Source organism: Bos taurus, chromosome 3 (genome assembly GCF_002263795.3).
Source record: "Bos taurus isolate L1 Dominette 01449 registration number 42190680 breed Hereford chromosome 3, ARS-UCD2.0, whole genome shotgun sequence".
In the NCBI taxonomy this organism is placed as follows: domain Eukaryota; kingdom Metazoa; phylum Chordata; class Mammalia; order Artiodactyla; family Bovidae; genus Bos; species Bos taurus.
The window spans coordinates 108,555,372-108,574,961 of record NC_037330.1 but is presented as its reverse complement, the minus strand read 5'-3'; the positions used below and the strand labels follow the sequence as shown (position 1 = coordinate 108,574,961).

General features: G+C 50.6%; 1 long non-coding RNA gene across 1 annotated transcript; it reads right to left on the bottom strand.

The window, feature by feature from the left end:
- Positions 1 to 4,217: 4,217 nt before the first annotated feature.
- On the bottom strand, positions 4,218 to 19,274 carry LOC104971841 (uncharacterized). The gene is made up of 3 exons (XR_805811.4): positions 19,074 to 19,274; positions 6,168 to 6,389; positions 4,218 to 5,251 (listed from the first exon to the last, which is right to left on the bottom strand). It is a non-coding gene; the product is annotated as an uncharacterized lncRNA (long non-coding RNA).
- Between the last annotated feature and the right edge of the window lie 316 nt (positions 19,275 to 19,590).

Sequence of the window (19,590 nt, the reverse complement as noted above, 5' to 3'; positions counted from 1 at the left end):
CAGGGTACTGCCATGTGGCACTGGGGATTCCTGTCCCTCACTCCACATTATACGTCTTTCTTTCTCCTAATCCCAAATCCACAGTGAGTGGGGAGCTGTCCTGGCAGATGTCTCTCTGATGATTAGCCATGTGGGCAAGCCCTGAGTTCTGGGGGCACTTCTAAAAGGTAATTCCATGTGAGTTCTGGCCCCAGCCCCAGAGACGGGGTCAAGCTAAGCCTGAAAAAATATGACTCAGAGACATTACATAATTTGTCCAAGATCACACAGCCAGCTAAAGGCAGCACAGGGGCTTGAACCCAAGTCTATATATACCTTCCACTCTATCACACAGCCTCTTTGTATCATGTGTGGGCCCTGAAAATGGCATCTGCTCCTGGGACAGGTGTAATGTCACCTGGACAGACATACCTAGCAATGTCACTGTGATTTGGGGCAAATTGCCTCACTCGCCTATTCCTCAAATTCCTCATCTGTCATATGGGATATCAGGTTGTTGTGGACTTTGAATGAGATAACAAACATGGAATTGCTCTACACACTGTAAAGTGCAGTGCACCTTGAGGATGTGTGAGCCTAGAGCTGTAGGGAAAGGCAGACGCCAGAAGGTGTCAGGGCAGTGGGTGGGGACAGCAGAGAAGAGCAGAGGGGAGGGGATGCAGACTGAGAAAGGATGACAGAGTCCCAGCAAGGAAGAGGCATGCACAGAAACCTGTGGTCCAGGGGCCTGAGCCAGGCTCAGGGAGACAGGGCCATCCTGCTTGGACCACACACAGCTGGGCTCAGGTCAGGGGAATCTTGAGCAGTTAATAGCAAGGAACCAGGAGGCCACACTTCTCCAGGACAGAGCAAAAGTGGCCAGGTCAAGCAAGCTGTGGTTGGGCTGCGCAGTGTGATTCCATATCTCCAGCTTCTGAAACTCAGTCTCCCCTCTGCCCAACTGAGAAAGTATGTCTACTTTCTAGGGCTGTTGTGAGGATCAGCATGTAGGTAAGGTGCCTGAATATAGTAGGTGTTCAGCAAACAGTCTCCATGATGATAATGACGGTGTGCTTCCGCTCAGTCGCTAAGTCACGTCCAATTCTTTGTGACCCCCTGGACTGTAGCCTTCCAGGCTCTTCTATCCCTGGAATTTTCCAGACAAGAATACTGGGGTGGGTTGCCATTTCCTTTTCCAGGGGATCTTTCTGGCCCAGGGATCAAACCCATGTCTCTTATGTCTCCTGCATCGCAGGTGGGCTCTTTACCATTTGTCCTCCTCTTTCCAACGCAATGAGCAGATACCGAACCTCCAGATGGACGTGATAGACATTCTTTGGTTCCTTCCAAGAGCTCTCAGCTCCCCACAAAAGATAGTGAGCTCCCCATCCCTGGAGACACCCAAGGAGATGTTTGATGTCCTTGTGTCAGTGGGGGAAGGTGATCAGTTTCAGGCAGGAGGCTAGACTCAAGACAAAAGCCCTTCCAGCTTAGAGGATGCACGATTCTACAACTCTGCAAGCTCTCGTATAATCAGACTGCCCAGTCTGGCCCATAGTAAACAGGACCTTAGACTTGGAGTCAAACAGCCGTGAGCGGAATCCCATCTCAGCTTCTTCCTTCTTCTGGAAAGCTGCCTGTTACTGACGAGTACCCAAGGTGTCGCTGGAGGCTCCACACATAGAGCCCCCCTGTTCCCTGGCCCTTCAGCCCCAGAACCTGGCCTAGGCCCAGCAGGTGTGTTTGGAGAAGTGCATCCCCAGTCTCACCCTGTACATGCTCCCCAGCTCAATTACAGGCTCAATTTTCTTTTCGGTTTAATCCGCAAATCAATATGTGTTCATACATATTTAATCGGGAGGCTGTTTTATTAGAGTGGGGATTAGTTTTACATCTTTCTCCCCACTACTTAGAAGGCATCGTCCACTCACGAGGAAGACGAGCAGGAGCTGGGCCTGGTACCCCAGCCAAGTCAGAGAGGTGGGGAGCAGCAACACTCCTGGGCCACTCCTTCTGCCTGGGGCGGGGGTCCCGCTGTTTCCCACCTGCCTCTCCCCCAGGCCACCTGCACCTCACCACTTCCAATTCCCACTGGAGGTCCCTCTCCAAGAAAGCTTCCTGGGGTCCTACCAGACCCACTTTCCACTTTCCCCCCGCTAAGGAGCCAGGAAAACAAGGGCCAGCTGCCTGTTCGAGGTCAGAGAGTGGAGGTCACCCTCAGCCTTGCCTTCCAGAAGTAATAGATTTCTCCTTCCAACTCTGAGTCAAGGCTGAACAGAATAAATTATCACCCTTTCAGAGCATAATCACTGTCACACTCAGCCCCAGCTGCCATCTGCTTCTTCACCAGAATCCCCACCTAGCCAAGCTGGAAGGAACGGGAGGATGCGTGGACCTGGAGGTCACCGTGCTGGCCAGAGAAGGACAAACGCGGGCGTACTCTGGGGCCTGGAGTGGGAGAGAGATGGCCTGCAACAGGCTTCTCAGGCCCCTTGTTAAAACAGGGCTGCAACAGTCAGCAGTGGGCAGCAACAATGTCAAACCCCAGCTACACAGCATCGCATTTCATCCTGGTTGTATCTCTAAGGGACAGAGCCAATTCTTTTTTTTTCTTTAGTAGAAGTATAGTTGATCCACAATGTGTGTTAGTTTCAAGTGTACAACCAAGGGATTCAGTTACATAGATTTAGATGTATTCTTTTTCAGTCTTTTCCACTAAAAGTTATTACAAGGTGTTGAATATAGTTGTGCTATGCAGTAGGTTCTTATTGTTTATGTTTATTTTATATATGGTGATGTGTCTATGTTAATCCCAAACTCCTAATTTATCCTCCCCCACTTTGGAAATTGTAAGTTTGTTTTCTCTCTAAATCGATTTCTGTTTTGTAAATAAGTTCATTTGTATCATTTGGGGGGACCTTCCCTGGTGGCTCAAAGATAAAGAATCCACAGCCAATGCAGCAGATAACTGGTTCAATCCCTGAGCTGGAAAGATCCCCTGGAGGAGGAAATGGCAACCCGCTCCAGTATTCTTGCCTGGAGAATTGCCATGGACAGAGGAGCCTGAAGGTTTATGGTCCATCGGATCACAAAGAGTTAGACACGACTTCACAACGACTGAACAACAACAATCATTTTTTTAGATTCTGTGTATGAGTGATATTGGGGCCTCCCTGGTAGCTCAGTCAGTAAAGAGTCCGCCTACAATGCAGGAGGCCCCAGTTCGATTCCTGGGTCAGAAAGATACCCTGAAGAAGGGATAGGCTACCTACTCCAGTATTCATGGGCTTCACTGGTGGCTCAGATGGTAAAGAGTCCGCCTGCAATGTGGGGGACCTGGGTTTGATCCATGGGTTGGGAAGATACCCTGGAGGAGGGCATGGCAACCCACTCCAGTATTCTTGCCTGGAGAATTCCATGGACAGAGGAGCCTAGCGGGCTACAGTCCATGGGGTCGCAAAGAGTCGGACACAACTGAGTGACTAAGCACAGCACAGCACATGAGTGGTATCAGATGATATTTGTCTTTCTGGAGACAGAGCCTATTATTATCATGCACATATCAAGCACATGACAGAGGAGGAAACTGAGGCTTCATGTTCTCACAAATGGGAAGTAGCTGACGTTGAAGTGGGGTAGGATGCCCCACTGTAGAGTCTGTGCTTTTAGCAGTTTGGCTGCCCTGCTCCATCCTGCAATAATCCTCTCCCCCTCGGTCCAAGCTGGTGGCCATTTAAGGTGACATCTAGAGACAAAAATATTTCCAGAGCACCAGTTACTGGTAGGAAACTGCCAGTCAGAGAGGAACCTGAGGACCTTGGGTAGGATCAGAGCCTCAGCTCACAGCATCACCTCTCTCCTCCTGCCCCTTGGTGGACGCCTGCTTAATGTCCCTATGGACACTTCCACCTGCTCTGTGCTCGCAGCTGGCCTCATGGATGAGCAAAATCAGGCATGGTCCCTCTCTCATACAACGAACTGACTTATAGGCGAGACTGACATCGGTCAAACACGACACCCATGGAGGCATGTGTGCAGACGGAGTCAAGGGTCCTGGGACACTGTGCCTCCTCCTGGACTCCTCTTTCCATCCCCATGACCAATACCCCATAGTCGGTCACCTAGCTTCCTGCAGCTGACCTTCAGCTGGGGCACCATTTACAGGGTCTGGGACTGCCCTGCGCCTCCTCTTCCTAGAACTCACCCCATTTACAATGATTTAATCGCAAGACCAGATCTATCTTATTTACAATCACATCTTATTCATCACTACAGGAGAAAACAAAATTGAGAAAGGAGGAAAGAAGAAAGGCAGGGCACTAGTGGTAAGGAACCCACCTGCCAATGCAGGAGACATGAGACACAGGTTTGATCCCTGGGTTGGGAAAATCCCCTGGAGAAGGAAATGGGAACCCACTCCAGTATTCTTGCCTGGAGAATCCCACGGACAGAAGAGCCTGGTGGGCTGCAGTCCATGGGGTCACAAAGAGTCAGACACAACTGAAGCAACTTAATGCTCACACACACACACACACACGCACACCCACATGTGCACATGCACACACGCACATGCACACACACACACACACACACACACACACACACGGGTTTTCCCAAGAGGACAACTGTCAGCTGAATTAACACCTTCTCAGAAATCAGGGGTCCATGCCTTTCTTCCCAAAGCTGCCAGAGGCAGAGGGAGGGACACTATGACCTCCACCCACCGACTTTATATCTAATGACTTCATGAACTTGTCGAAAGATTGGGATGGATACACTCCCAGAGCGTTCTTCCAGCCAAGGAGCCTGTGGCCAGGGCTCAGGGACATGCAGATCTCCTCCAGAAGCTTGTGCATCTCCCAGAGGCAGCCCTTCTCAAGCAGGTCCTCAGGACCGCCAGCTGGAAGGGCCCCACCGACACTATGTCCCGGACAGCACAGCCAGCCGGCTCCCGCAAACCGCTTGGCAGTCGGTGTTTGACGACAGGATTAATTCCTGAACAAAACAGATAACGTAGGCAGTGTGATTCCTCATTTAGCTGTCAGATCAGGATAAAAAATGTGTGAGAGAGAAAAACCCAAGGGAAAAAAAAATTGGATAATGATAAATTGTGACTGAACGCTCCACAGAAACGCACGCCGTCTCCCCCATCGTGTTGTGCCCGCTGTCACTTAATTTGAAAATATTCTAAGTGTGCAGGGCCATCTCCTTGGCACTTCCCGGCTTTTCCCGAGAAGAGCCTTGTCCCCTTTGGTCCACAGTCTCATTTCCTCTGCAAATAAGCAAAAACAGCAATGCATCAAAGACCCAGGCGGAACCAAGCCTCCCTCCTGCCTCCCGCTCCCCACCACCACCGCCTCCTCCATCAGACAGCCCCGCTTGCTGCCACTCCCCAGAGGAGAGGCCTTTGCAGTGCAGACTCTACAGTATCATTAGATGCATGCTCAGAAGGGAGACGGAGAAAAAAGAAAAAAAAATGTTTTTGCTGTGATAAGTGTCAACTCTGCCTGTGTCTTAAAAGGACCGTTGTTTTGCCAAATGGAACATTATCCAATGTACAGAAGCCGTACATTGAAGTAAGAAGGCTTCCTAGATCAGAAATTGTTTGGCTGCCCTGGGGAAGGGGGAGAGGAAGAATCACAGGAAAACCTCTTCTCTGGATGTTTGGTCACACCACACAAGGGTCAGGTGAAAAATTAGCAGCCCCTGGATCCTCCTTGAGGCCTGGCCCATGCTCTTTTCTCCAGGAAAGACTGGAAACTCACGCCTTGGCCCACGAAGCTCGGCTCCCTGATCACTTCTAAGAAGTGGCGCTGCCTAAGAAAGGCAGCGGTTAGAGTCAGCCTGCCTAAGGATGTGTGGCCTCTTGGGCACCAACAAGGTTAGACAACAGGTCCTTTCCTCGCTGAGTGCCAGTTTGCCCATACGTGGCCTGCAGGACCTCAGGGGCTAAAAGCAGTGGGCTTCTGGGGGGCAACACAGTGCAGGGGTTGCCTTGGGTGTAGGGTAAGAAACACCCGCCAGGGGGTGGAGCAGCCCAAAACCTCCTCGTCACTGTTTAGCCACTAAGCTGTGTCTGATTCTTTGCAGCCCCATGAACTGCAGCATACCAGGCTTCCCTGTCCTTCACTATCTCTCAGAGTTTGCTCAAACTTATGTCCATTAAGTCAGTGATGGTATCTAACTACCTCATCCTTTGCCGCCTCCTTCTTCTCTTGTCCTCAATCTTTCCCAGCATCAGGGTCTTTCCCAGTGAATTGGCTCGTTGCATCAGGTGGCCAAAATATTGGAGCTTCAGCTTCTGCAACAGTCCTTCCAATGAATATTCAGGGTTGATTTCCTTTAGGATTGACTGGCTTGATTTCCTTGCAGTCCAAGGGACTCTCAAGAGTCTTCTCCCAGAAAATCTCCTAGAAAAGAGCAAATCAGGAGATGGTGTATCCAGAGGAAGAGGAGAAACAGACACACTGTGGCCAAAGAAGACCCTAAAGGTGGCCACAAATGGAAGATGAGTCACATAACCTCACACCCACCCTGTGAAGCCGGAATTGTCATCCCCACTTTAGAGGTGGAAAATTGAGGCTGAGAGAGCAAGAATAACTTGCCCAGAAACCTAGGGCCAAGCTTGCCACTCTCTCACCACAATATGCAGTCTATGGCCAAGCTCTGAGTCTCTGGACTCGGCTCACATCCCTCCTTCCTAACCACCACCCTAATCCAATCCATCACCATCCTTTCTGGAGCTGCTACGTCAGCCTCAAGGCTGGCCTCCCTGCCTCCAGTCTAGTCTCCCCACCATCAACCAGAGATGATTGTTTTATAAAATGCAACATTGCATGAGCCCCACCTAGACCCATCAGGGGCTCCCTGTATTGCCCTCCGAGGAAATCCAGCCTCCATAACAAGGTACTCCAGCCTCTTTCCGGTCACCACCCACTTCTATGCATCCTCATCTCTTGCCACTTCATCTTTATGCTCCAGCCCCAGCCATCAGACCCACTCTTGGTTTTCCCCAAAGGGGAAATTCTCTTTACCTCTGGCCCTTTGCCCATGCTGCTCCCTCTGCCTGGTGCCCCCTCTCCTCCCCCTCTTTGGGGCTCATCTGAGATGTCACCTCCTTTGACAGCCTTCTGTGAGCTCCAGCTCAGGTTAATTTCCCACCCCCTCTATTCTCCCAGAGCTCCCTGTACCTCCTGCATCACATCAGCTGAAACTGCCAGCATGCTATCTGCAAACCCCACTGGCCCAGAACCTAGAGAAACTGAGGACTATGACTACTCATATTCATCACTGGACCCTGAGCACCCAGGACCATTCCTGGCACACAGTGGGCACACAAGAACTATTTGCTGGACCAATGATTGACTGAATGAATAAATGAATGGGAGAGTGAATGACGAGGCCAGAGTGAGCGCTCTTTTTCCGTACATCCAAATGTATAAAACGCCCAGCCAAGTCCATCAATAAGGCAAGCGTTCGCTCCTCACAGTCTGTCCTTGGCTGGGAGTCGGGTGATGGATTTCCGGAGGTGATGCATGGGAGCGTGAGCAGGGCGGAGTGGATGCATGGAAGAATAGAATATAGATTTCTATAGATTAATCATTTGTCATTCCTGCCACTCGGCACGCTCGTGCACACACACTCCTCCCCTCCCCAGACCTCTCCCCTCTCCTGAAGAAGCACAACACATCCTGCCCTTGGACCATGCAACAGGAGCACACACACTCACAACACACACACACACCCACAACACACACACACACAGCAACACAGACACGTTCAGAGAGACACTTCACACAAAACCCCTGAAACACACAAATTCAGACATACACTCCAAATCTTAAATTCACAGCTTCCCTACCACCTAGGATACACACAGGCACAGAGAAAGGCACACTTACTCTCTCTCACACACACACACTCACAAATCTCCTCTCATTGCCCAGGTCCAGGGTCCCCATCAAGACCTATGAAGGAGAGCTTGTTTACCACAAGATGGCCAGCTAGTCCCTGCCCCTGCTCCCAAGCAAGGTGGACCACAAGCCTGCCAAGCAAAGGGGGGCAATCTGCAACTATCACGCAACCCCAGAGAGGCAGCAGAAAGAACCAGCCCTTCCGGTCCTTACTTGTTGGTTCCCTACTTAAACTCCGTGTACCAACTGACCCACCGAATTCTTAACTTTCTGAAGGAGTGGATGAGAACCAAGGGCAGACACAGACCCTCACAGAGGGCTCCCCAGAGCCTCAGAGAGGTCGGTCTTTCCTCCTGGACATCCCTGGTCATTGCCAGGGCAGAGAGTTTATAAGCATCAGAATGCAGGGACCCTGAGCTCCTCAGATCCCCTCTCCCAGAGGGGTCGAGCTGGGCTGGGCTGGGCTGAAAGCGGCTTCTGGTGTCCCTTCTGCTGGACTCCGTGTTCTGGAACCTCTGTTTCCTCCATAGAAAGGCCCTTTCACTCCAGCGTTTACGTGGATGCTGAGGCCCAGAAGGGGGATGCATGGCACCACATCTGTTGCCTTTGATCTCAGCCACACTCAAGTTGCTCCAGCATTCCCGCTGCCTCGCTCTCTTTCCATCTCCCTTTGAAGTCGTTAAGTAAAGATGGCTGTAGATTACAGCCATTTCAGCTGCCTGGAGCGGGGTCTCCTCAGGCTGCCTTCCCTTGGCTATTAAGCCTGTTTGCTCTGTCTGGGGGGCCCTGAAGTCCCTTCTCTGGGCTGGCCAACACCAAGGCTGGAATGATTTGGTGTCTCTTTGTTTGCCATCCTACCAGGAAACTTCGCCATGACTTTACTGGCCCTGCAAGCCCTGAGCTGAGCATCCCTGGAGATGCCGCAAGGGCCCCCAGACAAGCTCCTAAGAACAGTTTGGGGAACTCTCTGGGGATGCTGAAGCCAGGTTCCACACCTCTGTCATTTGAGAGTTTGAAATCAGCCTCCCAAAATACGGTCTGCTCAGCACAGCACCAAATGGGAAGATAGCATCTCAGCTCCCTTGCTGATACAATTTTGACTTCCTTTGGGCAAATTTCCTCCTCCCCATCCTTCCCACGCTTCTGTCTTCATCCCGCTTCCTCTATTGGCCCCACCATCCTTCTCGGCAGCTCAAACCGTCCAGTGCTACCTCTGTCACTGGCAGCAGCGTGAACTTTTCAGAGTGCAGGTCATATCCCCCCACTGCTGTTAACACAGAGTGGCTTCCCTTTGCTCCTACGGTAAAGATTAAACTCCTTAATGTCTTGACAGATATGGCCCTGTATGCCGTGGTCCCAGCCCACCACCCCAGCCTCACCCTCTCTGGCTTTTTGCTATCCTACTCCCATCCTTGTCCCTCCCTGGGCTGGGCCTTTGCCCAAATTTGCCCCTCCCCTTCTTTGTCTAATGCATTCACCCTGCAGAGCTCGGCTCAGATGTTGCAGCCTTTAGGAAGTCTTCATTGGCCCCATCACCCAGACTAGTTCCTCCTAGGACTGCTTTCTTAGAACTGTTCTTCCTTTCCTTCTAAGGCACTTGCCTTGGTTTTAATTAATCACTCATTTGTGTGACTATTTGATTAGTATCTGCTCCCATGTCCCCATCAAACTATATGTTCCATGAGAATAAAGACTTTGTGTGTTTTTATTCAGTTATCGCCAGGACCTGACACAATGTTTTGAACATTACGGGCGCTCAGTACACGTCTGTTGGGTGGATGGGTGAATGGATAGATGGATGGACTGTAGAGAAGATGAACACTCTGTGGGTCTGAGGAAGCTGGCAACTTCTATCCGGGCCATCCCATTCTCAGATCATGCCATTTTATCAGACCCAAAGTGAGGGTGGCTCCTAGGAAAAGACATAAGAAACAGGCCCTTCTCGTAGCCCCCACTTTGATTACTTTGTGCCATAGGATGTCAAGTACAGGGACCAGGGTTTAAGACTGGACTCCAGCCCTTCCTGAGAAACCCAGAGTTTATCACATGAAACACAGTGAATGCAGAAGCCCCAGGGCCAGTAATTCCAGAACTTCACAGACCAGCCCCGCTCCTGGTAGGATTCAGCTTAGACAAGCCAGCTTCCGGTTTAGAACCAAGGCCAGAGAAATAGACTAGGAAAATTCTGGAAGACACAGAGATGCTGTGGTGCTACAAGGGATCAGAACCTGGAAATCCAGACCCTGACTTCAAACCTGACATTCACGCTCTCAAAACCTGCCCAGCCTGTCTTCTTGTGCCCTCATTCCCGACCCCAAGCGGGGCCTCATCCACAACTTTCATCCTACAGAGTCCAGCATTGAGGCCTTTGGCTGTTTTCTCCAGCCCTTTGAGGGGTGGCAGGGACTGACAGCTCCTTCCTCAGTCCCCCCACTCCCAACATACACCCCCAACCCATCCAGCCCCAGGTTTCACGCTAGAGGTTATATGATCTTCAATTCTGCCAGAAATTAAGACATACTTTCCTTCATTAGTCGCCCCTGCCTCAGTAAAACCAGGGGAAGAACTTGCTTCTTGCCTTCCAAGCCTCTCCTCCCAATGCCTTTTCCAAGAGAAGGGGAAACCGCGCAGCAACACCCCCTTGCTGCTCCAGGCGCTTTAATGAATTCCAGCCTTCAGGGAGAAGGACGGCTGTGTTAACCACGCCGATGAAAAATGAGGGGAGGAACAGTGAAGCAAATTTCTTTTTATTGACTTTTAGTGAGCTATTTAATCCAAACAGCTCATTATCTGCAATATAAATATACTATATAATGGATTTTGCAATAAGAACAATTAGTTTTGCAATTAGCATGAGAATAAGCTCTCCCCAACTGCAGAGAAGGCAAGGCCCAGATTCTGGGGGCTGGGGGAAGCTGGGGGTGGGGGGAGAGGCGGGCGGGAGGGAAGGAAGCAGCTCTCCAGGTAGAGAGTACAGGGCCACCCCCCAAATCCACCCCTACTGCCCAGATCTGCAGGGCCCCAGATCCACTGCTGGGACGTTGCCAGGAGTCAAGAGAGCAGAGCCATGTAGGTAGCTGTGAAAAGCAGGAGCTTTCGGCGCATCTGGGCTCAAGGCTCCGCTCCATCACATACCAGCTGTGCAGCCCTAGGGAAGTCATGCTCTTTCACACGTCACTTTCTCTATGAAAACACAGGTGTCACTCTAGTGTCTTCTCACAGAGCTGTCAGGACGATGACAGGAGGGGATTCATCTGTCCCTGGCATAGAGTATGTCCTCAACAAACGCTCCCCAGGGCACTGAGCTGGGATTTCTTTGCATCTCCTGGCTCACCTCCAGGGAGGAAGGAATCGTGTCTGTCTAGCTCATCACTGCATCCAGCCAAAACGTAGTAGGCACCTGAAAAATATTTGCTGAATTAAACTCGGCAAATTCGGCAAATTCAGCAAATTCATTGCTAAGCGAATGAAACTCAATGGCTGCTTGACACAGTAGTAGGCACTTAATAAATATCCTTTGAATAAATGTTGCCAAGTAAATGCAACTAACTCAGTGGCCGCTTCCCCCCTATCGGGTGGCAGCAGCTTTGTCTTAGGGAGCCTTGCAGACGAGCATAGTGGCAGAGACCAGCCTGCAGAGAAGAACACCTCTGCAGCCTCATTTTTTTCTTTAAATTGAGGTATAGTTGACTTACAGTATTGTGTTAGTTTCAAGCGTACAGCAAAGTGATTCAGTTGTACATATATGTGTATGTATCTATACTCTTTTTAAAAAATTCTGTTCCAATATGGCTTATAAGGGCTTCCCTGGTGGCTCAGATAGTAAAGAATCTGTCTGCAATTCAGGAGACCCAGGTTCAATCCCTGGGTTAGGAAGATCCCCTGGAGAAGGAAATGGCAACCGACTCCAATATTCTTGCCTGGAGAATGCCATGGACAGAGAAGCCTGGCAGGTGACAGTCTGTGGGGTTGCAAAGAGTCGGACACAACCGAGCAACTAACACTCACTTTTCAACATGGTTTATTACAAGATATTGGATATAGTTTCTCATGCTACACAGTAAATCCCTGTTGTTTATCTAGTCTATGTGTGGTAGTATGTGTCTGTTAATCCCCTTCTCCCAATATACTCAACCCCCCACCACTTCCCCTTTGGTAACTATGTTTGTTCTCTATGCCTGTTGATCTGTTTCTGTTTTGTAAATAAATTCATTTGTATAATTTTTTAAGATTCCACCGGTAAGTGATATATAATATTTGTCTAGTTTACTTCACTTAGTATGATAATCTCTAGGTCCATTCATGTTTATTCCATTATTGTTTATTTATGTCCATTATTTCATTCTTTTTCAGTTCAGTTCAGTTCAGTTCAGTCGCTCAGTCGTGTCCGACTCTGCGACCCCATGAATCGCAGCACGCCAGGCCTCCCTGTCCATCACCAACTCCCAGAGTTCACTCAGACTCACGTCCATCGAGTCAGTGATGCCATCCAGCCATCTCATCCTCTGTTGTCCCCTTCTCCTCCTGCCCCCAATCCCTCCCAGCATCAGAGTCTTTTCCAATGAGTCAACTCTTCGCATGAGGTGGCCACAGTACTGGAGTTTCAGCTTTAGCATCATTCCTTCCAAAGAAATCCCAGGGCTGATCTCCTTGAGGTCCAAGGGACTCTCAAGAATCTTCTCCAACACCACAGTTCAAAAGCATCAATTCTTCAGCGCTCAGCCTTCTTCACAGTCCAACTCTCACATCCATACATGACCACAGGAAAAACCATAGCCTTGACTAGACGGACCTTTGTTGGCAAAGTAATGTCTCTGAGTAATGTTCCACTGTATGTATGTACCACATCTTCTTTATCCATTCATCTGTTGATAGACACAGAGGTTGCTTCCATGTCCATGTGCTGGCTGTGGGTGGATGGTGAACGTCTGGCACACACAACCTCCAGGCAGAAAACAGAAGCCCCCTGGCATGTGAACCCATGGGTGCAGAAGACTTAGCTCCCATTCTGCTTGGGAAGGAGGAGGGCACTGTGACCCCCAAAGGCACAAGACCATTGACAGCTGATGGGAGGCTCTCTGGACACAATGGCCAGGAATGCTGGCTTCAGGGCTCGCAGCCCCGAGGTCAATTCCCAGCCTTCTCATTCACTTGCTCCGGGACCTTGGGCTAGTCACGTATTTTCTTTCTGAGCCTCAGTTTCCTCATCTGTAAAGTGGGACAAGGGTAATACGCTACCTTCTAGGACTGGAGCAAGATAAAGTGTGGAAAGTGCCAAATGCGGATCCTGGCACCCGTCTGATGGAAGTTCTTACTGTCCTTGGCATTCTGCTTTAAAGCTCAAGGTTCTGAAAAGGCGTGGAGTTAAAGTCACGACAATGGACTTGTGAGGCGTGCTCTCCAGGTCTGTTTTCCCACCTGTCTGAGCCGATGGGGCCCATCGTCTCGGTACCTTTCTCTCCCATCATTGCCCTTGTGCCACCTGCAGCCTTCCCAAGCCGCCTGACCCTGTGTCCCAGCTGGGCCCAGTGGCCCTCCGGCAGGGAGCAGAACGGGGCGCTGTTAGTCATGGTGTGGAGAGGTGCCATCCATCGAGGAGGCCCGCAGGATGCGTAGAGGTCATCTCCATCACAAACCCGCTGTGATTAAGTCATTACTTACCGCAATGGGATCCTTTCAGTCGGAGGTGATGCCTGCCACAGCCGATAAGGCGGGCGACGGCCACGGCGGCCCGGCAGGCTGCAGTAACACGGGCCCTCCCCTCTGTGACAGGTTCAAGCTCTCATGCTCATCGAAAAGTCCATTTTCCAGCACAACTGGGTACACTTCCCCGTGACAAATGCCTGTTCGCCTTTAATCTGTTACAAGCCGAAGAGGCCCAAAGGAAGCACTCCATCACAGGAGGAATGTTTTTATAAGCGTGCACTTGGAGGGCCCCGTGAGGGGCCGAGCGGCACTGCGTGGCTGGGATGTCTGAGCACTTAAGGGGCGCTGCCTCGGTCTGGAGCCCAGTTTAGGAGGAGGGGGTGTGCCGGGGCGTGTGGGTCTGTGGTGAGTGGGGAGGGTCACACAGATGTGCAAGGCATATTTTCGTGTACCTGTGCTTAGGGAGGGCATGGGGGGTGGGGTGTACCTGAGAGGACTCAGTCCTTTGTGTGTACATCTGTGTGACTGCAAATGTGTGTCCCCGAGTGAGGGTGTGTCTCCTTTCCTGCAGCGTGTAAGGAAAGATGAGTGCCCAGGGGTGTGTACTCACATGCGTGCATTGGACCTGGAGCCTCCACAGTGTGCAGCAGTAGCCCTGCGTATGAGTGTGTGTGCTTGAATTCCCGTGCATCTGATGGAGCACGTACAGGGGCGTGAGCATTCATGTGTCTGCCTGAAGAGGGATGTGTGGTGTTCAGCAGCATGACCAGCTTCCCCGGGGTGTCCTGGAGAGACGCATGGAGGCCCTGAACCCAGGTACCCTCAGGTCCTCAGACTTCATGCCAAGATCATCCCAAGGCCTGGAAGCTACAGATTCACTCTGAGCCAGGGCTTGGGGACCAGGGTAGGAGAGGGGGGCTACAGAGGCCAGAGCTGCCCTCCCTAGCCTAGATTCTGGGTGCAGAGACAGAGGTTCTCAGTTTCAGGTTGAAGCCAGAGGCTGCAAGAGCTTGTCCATCGGAGGATGGCCCGGGAGTGGGAGGAGCAAGGAAGCTTTGAGGACAGCCCAGAGAGGTCACTGGCTGAGCTGGAGCTGGAACCCCAGGCTCGAGGAGCCAGAGAGGAGGAGGGAGCTCTGGTGATAGACAGGAAGGCAGCTATGTGCCTAGGAGTTACTAAAAGGGACCCTCCAGCCTGGGGCTCCCGTTTTCTGATGTGAGAAACGTGCCCCTGACACTGGAGGGTGACAACGGGAAGAAGTGTGCCCTGGGCGTCAGCACATGCCCAGCGTCATGCCAGCCACTTCATTTAGTATCTGCACCACTGTGTACCCAGCCCTTGGCATGCCGAGGCCCTGAGATACTGGTTTACAATCAGAATCCCCCAGGACTTACTAAGAATCTTTACTGAAGACCAACTCTGTACCCCGCCAGCATGTCGTGTGCATTATTTATGACGACCGTGAGCAGGATTGTGATAAATAGCTATTCTGGGTCAGGCATGAGTGTGTGCTTCACACACACGGTTTCATTTATAAACAACAATTCCTAGAGATAACAGTGGCCCATCAAGGGCCTGATGGGAGCTTCCCATATGTCAGGCGTGAGGCTTTGTACCTGCAATAACCTTAAGACCTTGCTGAAGGGTGAGGGGCAGAGCAGGGCAGCCAAGTGCCCCCAGGCCTCAATGTTGAATTCTCATCCTCAAAGAGTCTCCTTGAAGGAAGTTTCCAGCAAGTTCATCTCCTGTTCTGCCTTCTCCTGGAGCCTCACACAGGCTGAGCAACAGGTGAAGCTTAGGACGCTGGTTCATGGACCAATGGAGACTGTGCTCTTTAACAATCAGGTGGGAAAGACCTGAGTCCTCCACTTCAAGAGAAAAAAGTAGGAAGATGGCAAGGAAAATCTCCTGATCACTGTCTTCTACACAATACACACAGCAGCATTCGTGAAGTGTTCCACTTTCTAATGTATTATCCAGCCCAAGGTCACACAGAGAGGGGACGTCAGAGCCAGGCTGAGGACAAGCCTCCTTCTAGCCCCAGCTCTCCCAGGCATCCTGGGCTGGGGATGAGCGTGAACTTGGTCTTCTCAGTTCTGAAAAAAACGTACTGGGAAATGCATGCATCTTCTCTTGAATGGGCAGTCTGTTTCCTAAAGGATGTGTGTGAACAGAGTGGTCAGGATAAGGTCCACATGAGGCTGAGGGTGAAGAGGGGGTACAGGCTGGAGTGGAGACCTTTGACTTTAAGGACATCCCTGTGAGCTTCAGGACTTGAGGACGTAAGGACAAATTCTGCGTTGGTGGGTGTGAGGAGAGCAGAAGGCAGGAACTTCCTGCCAGCAGCGGTACCACTGAGAAGGGTAGGAGGGCAGGACTCAGACGGACTGGCCATCACTGGACCGGGCCCCAGGCAAGGCCCTTCTACTAATGATCCTGTGACATCACTGACTCCACCACCCAGAGCACAAAACATCCATCCTGAAGGAGGACACTGAGGCTGAGGAAGTTTAAGTGATTTGCCCAAGATCATAAGCTCTAGGTGGGGAAACGGGATATGCACCCACATCTGATGGGTTCTTTCTCCCACACATCAGACTTGGGGGAACTGTGTACCCCATTTCTGAGCCCTGTTGGTGTAACTCTGGGCCCTGAGCATCCTCATCCTCCATGTCCACAGCTTTCGGCTCCACCGTGAGCACCACTCATCACAGTACCTGGAATCTCCTTGCCCCAGGAGCCAGGGGTCTATGCTTCCATCTCTGCCTCATCTTCCTTTCTGTAATGCTGGTCAGAGGCCCTCCCTCGGCTCTCTGAAGGGGCTGCTCACTCCTCCCAGAGCCTCTCCTCCCGTAGCATGCGCCCCAGATCAGGGCAGGAGAAATCTCTCACCTCCCTCAACTCATTCCCAGTGCACTGCTGTTCTGTCCAGCACATTCCACGTAAGGAAAAGTTTCCAACACTGACCATCTGAGACTCCTGCCTGAGACATGGCCTTTTCTCCAGACCATGACCCTGCCTGAGCAAGACCCTCCCCAATGGGTGTTTAGTTCACCTCTGGAGGAAGAAGTGACTGACCTGGTAAGTGGATAAGAAAAACTCCTAGTTATCCTCCAGATGTCAGATTAAACATCAGTTCCTCAAAGCCCTCCCTGACCCATTCTCAGAGTCTGATCACATTGCACACCAGTCCCTCAGGTAACAGAGTTTATAACCAAACCATGAATAGCATGGCACAGTGCGGGGTATCTGCACCCTGCTGCGAGGCTACATACCCCAGCAAGGGGAGCTGGGCTTATCGTGAATCCTCAGTACAGAACTCTGCTGCAAGACTACATACCCCAGCAAGGGGAGCTGGGCTTATCGTGAGTCCTCAACACAGAACTCTGCACACAATAGGAAGGCAAGCAATAATTGGTGAATGAATGAATGAACAAATATATGCTCCAGGCAGAGCCAGGGCACCCTCCTCTGGGTGCCTGCAGCCCCCTGGACGCAGCTTCCTGATTACCCCATCACCCGGTACGAGTCTCTCATTCACAAACTCACAGCTCCAGAGCCAAGTCTGGCCCAGTAACAGATTTAAAGTAAATAATTTTATATTTTAAAAAATCACTGTATTAGGTCTGCGGTAGGAATAGGGAGTTCTTACCTACGAACAACAACCAAGTCTCCAGATGGCCAGCAGCTGGGAATCCACTTGCCAATGCAGGGGTCCATGGGTTCGATCCCTGATCTGGGAAGATCTTATGTGTCGCAGGGCACCTAAGACTGCACTGCTGAAGCCTGCGTGGCCTGGTGCCCGTGCTCCACCGCAAGAGAAGCCTACACACCACAACTGCAGAGTGGCCCCCACTTGCCACAGCTGGAGAAAGATTGCACACAGCAACAATAACCCAGCGCAGTCAACAATAAATTATTTCTAAAAATCAATATATTGATTTATCTTGAAGGATGGGAAGATCTGACAACAATCAGGGGAGCTGAGTGGTAGCTGAGCTGCTCTTTAGATGAGCACCAAGTCTTCAGAGCTGGCTCATTGGAAAAGACCCTGATGCTGGGAAACACTGAGGGCAGGAAGAGAAGGAGGTGATAGCAGAAGAGATGGTTGGATGGCATCACTGACTCAAGGGACATGAGTCTGAGCACACTCCGGGACATAGTGCAGGACAGGAAAGCCTGGCATATCACAGTCTGTGGGATCGCAAAGAGTCGGATATGACTTCAACTGAACAACTACAAAAGTCTCCAGATGGCCAAGCCCCCCCAACTCCCTATTCTTACTGCAGACCTGCTTCCTCATCTCTGTTATCTGCCCAAACATTGTGAGCATTTGGGTTGGTGAGCTCCTGCTGTTTCCACAGCACTGCCCTCCCCTCAAGGCTATGAGCTCCCTAATGTCAGAGCATCCCCCATGGGGCCAGGCACAGAGCAGAGGAACAATAAGCGTTAGCTGAGTGAGTGAATATAAGCAAGAACAGGAGGAAGCTCCAGGGAGTGGTAAGACCAAGTGGAGCAAACTTGGGGATTAGGAGAAGAGAAAGCCTTCCCTAAAGGAATGGGAGCACCAGATTATATGCTCTTTAAAGATTAGTTAAGGAAAGATAATTGAGTGCACCAAACACTTTGCATTTTGTCTCATTAACTCGCCCATGCTTAAAGTAGAGGGTGGTGAGTAGGTTAATTTCATTGAGCTGGTTTAATAAATAGAAATCCATTTTTCAATGTCTCCCAAGAATGGAAATCCTCTGCTGTTTTCTGGCTTCCAAAGGGGGCCTGGGACTCTACTGCCACCTGGTGGTAATTAGTACATATTGCAGGAAGAGTACTACAAGGATAACGGAGCCAACCTGGCCTTCCGCCCCCCCCCCCGCCCCGCCCCTCATCCAGTCCCCAGGCAGAACCGCCCTTCACAAAGGAAAGGCACAAAATAGGGCAGAAGTGACTGATTAAAAAGAGAAATTCAAACCTCAATTGCTGAGCATTCGAGGCACTCGAGTCAGTCTAAGTCTTCCCCAACCCTCGATTACCTTGACTATAATCAAGACAGACCTAAATAACTAATCCTAACACAAGGCAGGCTGGAGCCCAAATCCAGAACTGTCCCATCCTCTGAGTGTAGGTGTTGCAGCTCAGCATGAACTAACCAGAATACTCAGTGATATGGGTCAGGCACTGAGCAAAGTGCTTACTTCCTCTTTTTATTTTTTTCCTCCAGCATAACTTTACAACAATCTTGAATTAAGTCCAATTAGCATCCCATTCTGCAGATAAGAAAAATGAGGCTTAAAGAGGTGAAGCCTCTTACCCAAAAAGCTAGTGAGTGGCAGAGAAAGAATTCAGATCTGGCTTAGACCTGGCCAACTCCAGACCCCTCACCATTTCTTTAGTCTCCTACCTACCTGTTCTAGACCCAAGTGGCCTCTTTGAGACTCCAGGGCCCACCAGAAATCAGCATCTCCCCCCATCACCTCAGCAGTCTCTGGAAAGACTAGATAAGCACAAAGAATGGCGGTGAAAGTGCCTGCCTCATACCTTGGTTCTGCTCCCACCCTTCTCGCTGGCCTCCTCCACAGCCTCTAATACACAGGGCCCTCATCCTCTGGAGCTTCTCCCAGGCCCGCCTGCCCCAGGGGAGACCAGCTGCTGATACAGGGCCTGGGGCCCCGGCTCTGTATGACTCTGTCGTCTCCATGCCAAGTCACAGCCTGTCTGGGCAGCATGGAGCCTTGTTTGTTGATTGGCAAGTTCACAGTATGGGCCGGTGCTCCCCGAAGAGAAATACAAAACCATAATTGTCCCCAGATTGGCTTGTGTTCTTTATGGAAAGAAACAATATGCAGCCTTTGTGTTTGAAAAAAAAAATAACTGAAACAAAAAATTTCCAGTTCACACTCTTTTGAATTGAGAGAAATAAGTAAACACTATTTCCCAAATCCATGTTCACTGGGAAGCCTCCTTTTATTATATTTATGCAAAAACATGAGCCGAATCTCATCCTACGCCACTATAAAACACATTCGATAATAAAATGCAAACGCTATTTGCAAAG